Source organism: Crinia signifera, chromosome 2, assembly GCF_055691185.1.
Source record: "Crinia signifera chromosome 2, ASM5569118v1, whole genome shotgun sequence".
Taxonomy (NCBI): domain Eukaryota; kingdom Metazoa; phylum Chordata; class Amphibia; order Anura; family Myobatrachidae; genus Crinia; species Crinia signifera.
Window position 1 is genome coordinate 320247747 of NC_139218.1, and position 12112 is coordinate 320259858.

Here is a 12112-nt window from a genome sequence, read left to right on the forward strand (position 1 = left end):
GGGTTTTAAGTCCCTTAGAGTCGTAGTTAAATAGCTATAGACTTGTGCATATTGGAAAGGTGGGAATTGGGTGTTCGAGAATTTCTCCTGTAACTGTTGTCTGGTCATAGGTGTCAAGGTAGTAGGGTCTAAAAATTGATATGTATAACGTAACCCTTTCTTGTGCCAATCAAGAAAACATGAGTGTGTAGAATACGGGGCAAAGCGTGGATTATCTCTTAATGGCATGAACAGGGAGGAGTACCTCTTCAATTTCTGGCTAGCTCTCAGTGTCCGCCAGGCTGTACATGTTGTGTTTAACAAGATATTGTCTCTTATATCTTTTTCGACTAAGCTTGGGTGTGTATGTAATAACATTGTCAAGTCCTTTCGTGGGCTGAAGGCCTGTTCCCTAGATTTTTTTGTGTAAGTGTCACTACCTTTCATCCAGTCTATTGCTATTTTGTAATTAGCCGCTATAGCGTAGCTCTTGAGACATGGTAAATTTAGGCCACCTAATTCTTTTTTCTGTTGGAGTTTAAAGAGGGAGATTCTGGGTTTTTTCCCATTCCATATGAATTGTGATAGTGCTTTATTAAGTGTCTTCAGGTCTTGTTTGGTAGGCAGTATTGGTAACATTTGAACTAGATACAGTAGTCTCGGGAAAGTTATCATCTTGTACAGGTGGCCTCGGCCTACATAGGACAACGGCAGGTTTTTCCACTTCTGGAAGTCTTGGTGTGATTTTGAGAACGCTGGGGTGTAATTGAGATCGTATAGTTTTTTTATGTCAGAGTGTATATTGATGCCTAGGTATTTAATTGTATTTGCTGCCCATGAAAATGGGAAAGTGTTTCCCCATCCCAACCTAGCTCGGGAGCCTAACGCCAATGCCATTGTTTTGGAGTAGTTCAATTTGAAGCCTGTTGTTAGCTCTAAACGTTCCAGAGCCCTCACTAGTTCAGGCATAGCTCTTTTAGGTTTAGAAAAGTAAAGGAGTAAGTCATCCGCAAATGCGGAAAATCTTAATTCATCCGTACCTACCGTTATGCCTTCCCAATCCCTGAGGGATTCAAAATATCTAAGAATAGGGTCTAAGGCTATGTTAAAAAGGAGGGGTGATAGTGGACATCCCTGTCTCGTCCCCCTATATAAACAAAATTTTTTAGAGTGTAAGGCATTTATGGTTATTGTCGCCTCGGGTTCTCTGTACAGCATATTAAAAACATGTATGAATTCGTGCCCAAATTCCTGGTGGGTAAATACCCGAGTTAGATGAGACCACGATATCCTGTCGAACGCCTTGTCTGCGTCACAGCCCAGGACTAGGCTATCATGGTCCCCCATCATTTGCGTTTGCGTAATAGCTGCTATGAGCATCCTAATGTTGTGTGTTGAGTGCCTGTTTCTAACAAACCCCGTTTGAGCTGGGTGAAGCAAATCAGGTAGAATTAATTGGAGTCTTTGTGCCATTATTTTTGAAAATATTTTGAAGTCTTGATTCAATAACGATATAGGTCTGTAGGAGGAGACCTCTGTAGGATCTTTATTGGGTTTAGGAATCAGACTGATTTTTGCCTCATTAAAATTATCGGGGGTTATGCCGCCGTCAAGGATAGAATTATATAGTGTAAGTAGATGTGATGTCAGTAAATTGGGAAACATTTTATAGTATGCTGCTGAGTAACCGTCCGGTCCGGGTGCCTTTCCCGCAGGTAGAGAGGAGATCACCATGTTGATCTCCGTCTCTGATATATGAGCTGTCAATTGCTCTCTTTCTACGGGCAGTAATTTTTTAAGAGTAACTTGGTTTAATAATAATTCCCCGTCCTGTGCGTTCTCTGGTGCTTTTGCATATAGGGATGTAAAATAGTCAAGGAATAGTTTTTCAATTTCTTTTGGGTCTGTAGTGAGTGTGCCATTTCGTGATCTCAGGGAGGTGATGTGCTTATATTCTTTGGCTGCTTTTGTCATTGTTGCTAGCAGTCTCCCCGATTTATTGCCCCATCTAAAATACTTGTTTTTTTGAAAGTTAATGTCCATTTGTGCCTTCTCTGTGTTTAACATGTCATAATGAGATTTAGCCTCTTTATACAAATTTTTATTTTGGTCGTTGGGTGTGTCTATTAATGTGGAGTACGCTTCTTTAACCCTTTCACTGGCTTGCACAAATTTTGCGTGTAATTTTTTCTTTTGATGACTAACGTAAGATATAATATGGCCTCTTATAACTGGCTTCGATGCCATCCACAGCAGATTAATGTTTTGACTGTGTTCCTTATTGTCATTGAAATAATTTATTATTGATTGGTTCACGTGTCTCTTAAAGTCTGCCGAATTAGCCATGTAATCCGGGAATCTCCAACTTGTGGAGGTTATTTTGGGGCTATGTAATCTAAGGGTGAACCAAGTGGGTGCATGGTCCGAGATCAATATATCCCCTATTGCCGCAGAGGTGACTCTATGCAGCAATGGTTTAGGAATCAGCCAATAATCTAGTCTGGATGACATATTGTGAGGGTGGGAATAAAATGTATATTCCCTATCAGTAGGGTGGTGATATCTCCATGGATCAATTAGTTGGAATGTGTCCATTAGTAATGATAGACTGGGTGGGTTTCCTTGTCTAACACCTCCGCCAGTTCTCTCTGTTGCGTCTAACGTCGGATTAATTGTTATATTAAGATCTCCACCAAGCAGTATCGGGCCCTCCGCCCATTCTTGCAAGTGTGTGAAGATGTCAGTGAAGAATTCAGCCTTTGAATTATTAGGAGCGTAAAGGCATGCCAGCGTGTAATTCTCCCCTTCTAAACTAACTTTTAAAAATAAAAATATGCCCTCTGGGTCCGCCCATTCTTGTGTAATTTCGTATGTCAAATGTTTACTAAACAGTATCAATACTCCTCTAGATTTTGAAGTGAATGACGCATATTTAAAGTCTTTCAACCATTTGTCCCTCAGTACATTGGGGTCTCCCGCCCTCCAGTGGGATTCTTGGAGGAACACTACGTCAGGTTTATAGAGTCTAAGATGTCGAAGGATTTTCTTACGTTTTAGCGGAGTATTTAGTCCCTCTACATTCCAGGATAAGAATTTTATATTCGTTTTAGACCTGTTTTCATCCCCTGTCTTGGTTGTGTTAGCCATATTTATCCAATACCAGCTCTGTGTACTTTAATTAATATGGAACCATAATAATGGAGTGGTCCCCCCCTGTCCCAGCCTTCAGAAGGGGAAAGTGGTATAAACTTTAGTTTTTTATAGTCCTCTACCGGACTTAATGGTAACCTAAATATAACACTGTATATGTATATGAATATAAACATTAATAAACTTTGCATCATAACCAATTTTTTTTTTTTTTTTTCCTGTACCCAATTTGAGGTGCCGATACAGCCCCTCTTTATGTCATAGTTTCTACATAAACATGAATACGAGCATAATTTCTCAACTATTTGTGTATCATGAGTCCACCTAGGCCTAGGTGGTAGAGCAAACAACCTGTATAGCCGAACAAAATAGCTATAGCATATAACGATACTTATAGAGTCTTGAATGAGTCCCACATGTCCTCCCATCATGTAATAATAAAACAGATAGTATAGTTACGGTTTAGTCGCAGTCAGCATCAGCCCATGTCCCCACCAGTGGGGCCTGAGCCGGGCGGTCGCCATGAGTCCAGGAAATTCTTTGCTGGTTGGACTTCATCAAAGTATACTGGCTTGTCGTTGTGGATTATTCTCAATTTCGCTGGATACAAGAGGGAGAACTTTATCCCACGGGTGAATAGTTCCTTACAGATCGGCGTGAACTCTCTGCGTCGATTCGAAACTTGAAGAGAAAAGTCTTGAAAAAGGAGGAGTTTGGAGTCCTCATATAGCAGTTCCCTCTGTTTCCTGTAGGCTTCTAGGATCCTCATTTTGTCTAGATAATTGAGTAATTTGAAGATTACAGGTCGTGGCTTGCGTTGCTGTTGTGCAGGTCTGTTTTCTGGGCCTATTCTGTGAGCCCGTTCTACTATAATAGGGTTATCCTGCACTCGTATGTTTAGGGCTTGGGGTAGCCAAATGGATACCAGATGAAGTAGATCTTTAGATTTAACCGACTCAGGGACCCCTATTAGTCGCAGATTGTTGCGTCGGTTTCTATTTTCCATGTCCTCCATTCTGTCTTGCATTGCCAGCACTGCGGAGACATGGTCTGCTAGGAGGGTTTTTGTTTCTTGAAGTTCGTCCTCCAGGGTAGAAATTCTTTTCTCTGCCTCGTCCAGTCTAGTTGCGTGTTGCTTTAGCTGGTTCACAGCGGAGGTGATTGCCTCCGTGAGTGGGGCTAGTTTGGTGTCTAAAAGGGGAGAGATTATTTCTGAGATCTCCTTCGCCCTTTGTATAGATATAGCACTGTACGGTTGAGAGTCCTCCTTTTCAGCCAGAGGATCAGGTGGGCTGGGTGAATGGGGCGAGGCTGGGGACTGGGTCGCCTGTTGTTTTTCTTTTGTCTTGTTCTGCTGGGAGCCCCTTTGGGTCCTCGGTGTTTTGGCCACATATTTCTCCATATTATGAGAGGTATTTACGCCAGGTAGGGGCTGTTGTGTCCCCCGATTAGCAGTCTGTTATGGGAGGTGTTTCGTTAGAGTTAGGTGTGCACTTGGCTGATGTGCTGGCAGAATGGCAGCTTTGGGTCGGGTGAGCGCAGGTGTCTCCTCCCCCTCTCACCCCCACACCACAGCTTGATAGTAGGGTAGCTGATATAGGGTCTCCCTAATATTCTGTGTGCAGGTGAGTTGTTTTATGTGGCAGGCTATAAGTGGTGTCTCTGCCCCCTTCACTCTGCTGTACTGTGCTATATATCGCGGCTCTGGGTCCCTTATTCCCAGGGGGTTCGTACCTCAGCGTGGTTTCCAGCAGAGGTAGTGAGTAGCCTTCCTCTTGCAGGTGTCGAGCAGGCGTTTGGACAGCGGGTGTCAGGGCTGCCTGGTTGGTCGGGTTGTGCTCACTCACCCAGTCTCACGGACTCAGCCTCGTGTCTCCGTCCGACTTGCGGCGTCTCTCTTCTCAGCGGGGGGCGGCTGTACTTCTTCCCCGCGATTCACTCCCGCCGCGGTCGTTGTTCCGTCCTGCAGCCGCGGGTGTTTGGAGTACCGTGAGGAGTGGTGAAGTACGTCTCCTCCGCGGCTTCTTCTCCAAGATGGCGGCTGGTCTCTGTCGCGCTTCCTCAAGCGCTGGACTCCGGGGTCATGCACGGTGGTGACGAGCCGGGAAGCAAGTCCTCTTCTTCACCGATATCTCCTGCACCGGTAGGTGTCTCGGGTGCGGTGATTTTTCGCCGGTACAACTATACAATTGTATCGGGTATGGAGAGCTCATATAAAACGCGGCCACTTCTCAGGTCCGCCCACCGGAAGTCCCTGCCATATCTTTGTAATGAATGCCTTTGCAACCATACACACTAAGATATGCATGCAGTGGTGTAACTATGGAGGGTGCAGGGTATGCAGCTGCTTTGGGGCCCGGGCCCTTGGGGGGCCACATAGCCCAGAAGGCTTCCCTGCACCCTTTTTCTTTAGTAGTGCCGCAGCCACACTGGCAGTGTCGGTGGTCCCCTCCCCCATCCATATAATCTCTCTCTGTCTCCCCCCCCCCCCCAGACATGTCACCCCCTCTCCCTTTGTGGCAGGGGGCCCTTTCAATACTTTGCTACGGGGCCCAGAAGGTACTAGTTACGCCCCTGTATGCATGCATGCAGGGCAGCAAATGAGAAATAGGCATGTTGTGTGTGTTTTCCCTGGGAGCGGCTTTGCAGTCCTGGGGATGGGGGCGTGATGGTGGGCATGTAGTGGGCGTGTGGTGGCACACATACACATGCTCCTGCTCTTACACAAACCCTTTGGGTAATTCTCAGGCCACATGAATGCCTGTGAATGACTTGATACATGTGGCCCATCATCAATCAGAGCTTATACAGTAATTGCCTACAAAAAATATGTAATAGCAAAACAGAAACACATCTGGCAAGACCAGGGCCGGTGCAAGGCACAGGAGCGCCCCAGGTGAGTCGAGGTGAGGGCGCCCCGGTGCCGGGGGGGGGGGTGTACCTGTCCTGCGGCTGTGTATATAAAGCTTGCGGCGGCGGCAACGGGGGGTCCCTGCAGTCAATAAGAAACAGGGCCGTTTCTAGAGGCAGACAAGCCGTGCAGCAGCCCGGGGCGCCGCACGGCTTGTCCGCCTCTAATAAACAGCCGGGGCGCCCGGCAGCAGCTCCCCCAGCGCTGCCTCCCTTCCAGTTCCTCCCCCCTCTACGGCTCGCCTCTCAGCGCTCACCGTCCACCGCCGGCGCCGCTGATTGATTTCCATGGGGAGGGGAGGGAGCGCATCGTGCGTCTCTCCTTCCCCTCTCTCACTGTGTCACTGGGCTGTCAGCCAATCAGGAGACAGCCCGCGATGTATGGATGGCTGACAGCTCAGTGAAGGGGAAGGAGAGACATGCGATGCGCTCCCCTCCCCTCCCCAAGGAAGATAAAGAAGAGGCAGCAGCAGAGGCGATGGCAGCTGGGGGACGCACAGTGAGTTACTGTATATGCTGCTTCCGGCACTGTGGGGCATATTGGCACTGTGGGGCATATTTGGCACTGTGGGGGCATATATCTGTGGCACTGTGGGGGCATATATCTGTGGCACTGTGGGGGGCATATTTGGCACTGTGGGGGCATATATCTGTGGGGGCATATATCTGTGGCACTGTGGGGCATATTTGGCACTGTGGGGGCATATATCTGTGGCACTGTGGGGGCATATATCTGTGGCACTGTGGGGGGCATATTTGGCACTGTGGGGGCATATATCTGTGGCACTGTGGGGGGCATATTTGGCACTGTGGGGGCATATATCTGTGGCACTGTGGGGGGCATATTTGGCACTGTGGGGGCATATATCTGTGGCACTGTGGGGCATATATCTGTGGCACTGTGGGGGCATATATCTGTGGCACTGTGGGGGCATATATCTGTGGCACTGTGGGGGGCATATTTGGCACTGTGGGGGCATATATCTGTGGCACTGTGGGGGGCATATTTGGCACTGTGGGGGCATATTTGGCACTGTGGGGGCATATATCTGTGGCACTGTGGGGGCATATTTGGCCCTGTGGGGGCATATATCTGTGGCAAAGTGGGGGCATATATCTGTGGCACTGTGGGGGCATATTTGGCACTGTGGGGCATATATCTGTGGCACTGTGGGGCATATTTGGCACTGTTGGGGCATAGCTGTCACTGGGGGCATATATGTGTGGCGCTGTGGGGGCATATGTGTGGCACTGTGTGGGAATAGCTGTCACTGTGGGGGCATATATGTGTGGAGCTGTGAGGGGCATATCCAGCACTGTGGGGGCATATATCTGTGGCACTGTGGGGGCATATATCTGTGGCACTGTGGGGCATATTTGGCACTGTTGGGGCATATCTGTCTCTGTGGGGGCATATATGTGTGGCGCTGTGGGGGCATATGTGTGGCCTTTGAGGGAATAGCTGTCACTGTGGGGGCATATATGTGTGGCGCTGTGGGGGGCATATGTGTGGCACTGTGGGGGCATATTTGGCACTGTGGGGGCATATCTGTGGGGACATATCTGTGGGGGCATATTTGGCACTGTGGGGGCATATGTGTGTCACTGTGGGGGCATATATGTGTGGCACTGTGGGGGCATATCTGGCACTGTGGGGGCATATTAGTAAATGGCATCAGTTGTGCGGCAGCGGCTCGTGGGGCATAATGTGTAATTGTCATCACAGTGTGTGACGTAATGTGTAATTGTCATCACGGTGTGCGGCGTCATGTGTAATTGGCATCATGGATAAATAGTGTATAATGATTTAAGTAGCCTGTCATTGTTTGGCCTTGATCTGTGAAATGTACTAGGTAACTGTGTGGGCCTTTATGTTTTTTATGTCACTGTGTGGCCTTCAGCCCGCCAACTTAAGTGCAGGAGGACAATGACAACTCCTGCGGTAACCAATGTCTGGTCACGCAGGTCGCAAAAGTGTGATGTAAGGTAATTGTTTTCCGGCTAGGCCACGCCCTTATATTAAGCCACACCCCTTTTAAATTAAGCCACACCCCTATTTCGCCGCGCGCCTCCGGCGCGCTCAATTTCTTCTATGCCATGTTATGTATTTGGGGGGGGGGGGGGGCGCATTTTTTTTTTTTCGCCCTGGGAGCTAAATTGTCTAGAAACGGCCCTGATAAGAAATAACGAGCGCTATCCACCTGGCTACGTGGAAGCGCTTCTGTTGTGAAAACACTGTCCGCACGGTGCACGCTGATTGGCTGAATCTCAGCCAATCAGCGTGCGGCCAGTGTTTCCACAACATTAGCGCTTCCGCGTAGCCAGCGGATAGCGCTCGTTATTTCTTATTGACTGCAGGGACCCCCCGCTGCCACCGCAAGCTTTATATACACAGCCGCAGGACAGGTACCCCCGCGTCATGGGGGGGGGGGGCGAAATGCCGCCCTCCAGTGGCCGGCGCCCTAGGCAAATGCCTAGATTTGCCTAGTGGTGACGCCAGCCCTGGGCAAGACACAGATGCTCATCATGCTTCCTTTTTCCCGGCTGAGGTGTGGATGGCAGATACCGGTAGAATGTTCGGCCCTAGCCAGATGTGTTATCATCCTGGCCTGGGTTGGGTGTAGGAATGTCATGTCTGACCCTGGGAAGGTAACCATTTGCTGCCTTATGTCCATGATTGCCGACCTCAGGCCAAGCAGCTCCTGGCCAATCTCCTGGTCGAAATCAATCACACGCTCCTCAATTTGGAACATGTGGTTGCTGAGTTCTTGCATCCACACCAGGAGATCCCTGTTGGTTTTGGGAGGGGGGACCACTGTACCCTCTGGGTAGTCAGATGTCTCCAAAGCAGCACATGTGCTTCAGCTAGGGATGGCCATCGACCATCGATGATTCGAAATCATCGATGGTTCATGGCCGATGTTGAATACTTTTGCCATCGATGGGGGAGAACCAGATGGTTTTCCTCCATCGATGGAACAGCAAAAAGATGTTTTACTTTTTTTTTTTTTAAAGTGTCGGGACACGGAGCATAGCTCCGCCCCCTGACACCCGTGAAGCCCCGCCCCCGTGATTTGATTGGCCCACAGGCCAATCAATCAAACACAATGGATGACCATCGATATGTAAAAATATCGATGGTCATCCATTGCATAGTTTAGCACTATCGATGGCCTGTTGCAGAATTGCCATCGATGGCAACCATCGATGGCAATGGCAACGATGGCCATCCCTAGCTTCAGCTGCCACCTCCTCCAGGGTTACACACTCCAACTTCGGAAGGACTATGTCCCCCACCACATTTCTGCTGTGCTGCCACCTTCATCCTCAGCTGGGTTTTGAATAATTGTAATAATGTAATAATGTTAGCTTACAATGTTATCCAACCCTTTTTTCCCTTGTAAACACATTCCCTACTGTTTCCAATTTGTAATATGTGTAAGGATAATTATGTATTACTTACATTTTTAATGTTAGAAATTTATTTATGCTGGAAAACTATGCGTTTTTTTAAATATATTTTTATGTTTCCCTATTTTCATCCAGAAAATTCACTCTATAAAAGAAGATTAACCATAGCAACCACACCATTTTATATACATATTTGTTGAATACAAGATATATTTAATGAGTTATTATTAAAAAAAAAAATTAGTTTAAGTTAAAAAAAAATGCAACATAGCAATATGCAGAATTATTTTTTTTAAAGAAATGCATATGCTTACTTTCTCATGACCTCAGCCATGTTCTAGGACAGTGATGGCTAACCTTTTCAGCTTGGTGTGTCGAAAATCGTAGAAAAGCCTTCCTCGAGTCGCGTGTCACTTTAAGAAATATCATTCATTTGGTGATATTTGCAGCCATAATAAAGATCCATTATACATATGCCACACACAGGCCCTTATTCTGGTCGGTGCGGATATATCCGCGTGCGTTCGGCCCGCCGATGTTTTGTGTCTGCGCATGTGCAGAGGCATCTCTGCGCATGTGCGAGCGGGGCGTACGGCCAAATCCCGCATGATATGTGAACACTCCGAACAGGGGGTGGAGAGGGGCGTGAAGGGCTATTTGGGCTCATTACCATATGCATACGCCCCGCGTTTCATGGGCGTTCCCATGCAAACGCTGGGCGTACGTATGGTAATGCGGCCGTGACGCACGTGTAGGGGGCGGACATATGACATTGCCGGATGTCAGCTGCCCGCCCAGATCCCTGCTTTTGCACGGAAAAATGTCCGTGTGGTCTGAGGTTGCGGGAGCTGGTGGAGCACTCGGTCCTGCATTCGATGGTCTGCGACCATCGAATGATGGGGGAGGTTCCCTTAGATGGAGGAGGCGTATTCCGTGAAAAATACACGTGCGGTCCATTCGGCCAGCTTCTTACGCGTACGGACGGAGTTGGCGATCCGTATGGAAGGCGGGGTTTCGCACGCACGGTCCTGGCTGCATAATCGGATCCTGCCGCACCGATCAGAATAAGGGCCACTGTGATGCTACATTATACATATGCCACACACTGTGATGCTCCATTATACCTATGCCACACTCGTGATGCTCCATTATACATATGCCACACACCGTGATGCTCCATTATACATATGCCACACACCGTGATGCCCATTACACATATGCCACACCCCATGATGCTCCATTATACATATGCCACACACCGTGATGCTCCATTATACATATGTCACACACTGTGATGCCCATTACACATATTCCACACACCGTAATGCTCCATTATACATATGCCACACACAGTGATGCTCCATTATACCTATGCCACACACCGTGATGCTCCATTATACATATGCCACACACTGTGATGCTCCATTACACATATGCCAAACACCGTGATGCCAATTACACATATGCCACACACCGTGATGCCCCATTATACATATGCCACACACCGTGATGCCCATTATACATATGCCACACAACGTGTTGCCCATTATACATATGACACACAACGTGATGCCCATTATACATATGACACACAACGTGATGCCCATTATACATATGCCACACACAGTGATGCCCATTATACAGATGACACACACCGTGATGCCCCTTATACATATGCCACACACCGTGATGCCAGTTATACATAGGCCACACACCGTGATGCCCCATTATACATATTCCACACACCGTGATGCCCATTATACAGATGCCACACATAAAAACATTGGCCCCGTGCGAACAAGCAGGCCAATGCGAATGGACTCCATTCATCAATCTCTATCATTCTGGTGCTTGTAGTGTCCGTCGGGGAGGCCTCCCTGTATGATCTAGGGATGGAGTGAAAATTGGAACGGTCCGGACCATACGAGGCGTCTGTAATCTTCCCCATTCCCCATGTTCCCATTGAAAGCTATCACAGGTACCGCCCCTGGACAGGCACACCCCGGACTGGACACTAGGAGCTCTAGAATGCAGAGTTTGATTAATCCAGCCTGTGCGGTCCAGCATTCCGGGGTCCAGTCCATTTTTCACTTAGTCCCCTAAAGAGATGTATCAAGTTTCGGAGAGATACAATGAAGTAGTTGTCCAAAACTACCAATTAGCTTCTGTGATTTCACAGACTGTGCTAGATAAGTGACAGACATTACTATGGACAACCTCTCCACTTTATCTCTCCTAATGTGTTTCTAGGGCAGTGGTTCTCAAATGTGTCATTGAATAATGAGTGCACCTGTGCACCTGCCAGGTGACCTGGAAAACATGCACTGTTGGGGGTCCTTGAGGATGAGGTTAAGAACCACTGTTCTAGGGTGTCTCATGGGTGTGACAGTGTAGATGGAATTTCAGGCTACTAGGAGGTGAGCGTACAGAATTCTTGTATCCAAGTTTGGTTTGATGCAAATACTTATTATGGCTACTTATTATGGCTTTTCGGGGTGCCGCACCTGAAACCAGCTTGTATGTGACCCTAAATCAGATCCATTGTTGCAAATTCAGAGCAAAATTCTGCCTAATTCCCGCTGCAAAAGGAATACGATATCAAGATATCTGTGGGGCAAATAATAGAAGGAGCTGTCTTCAACCCTAGCGGCAGCAAGAAAAG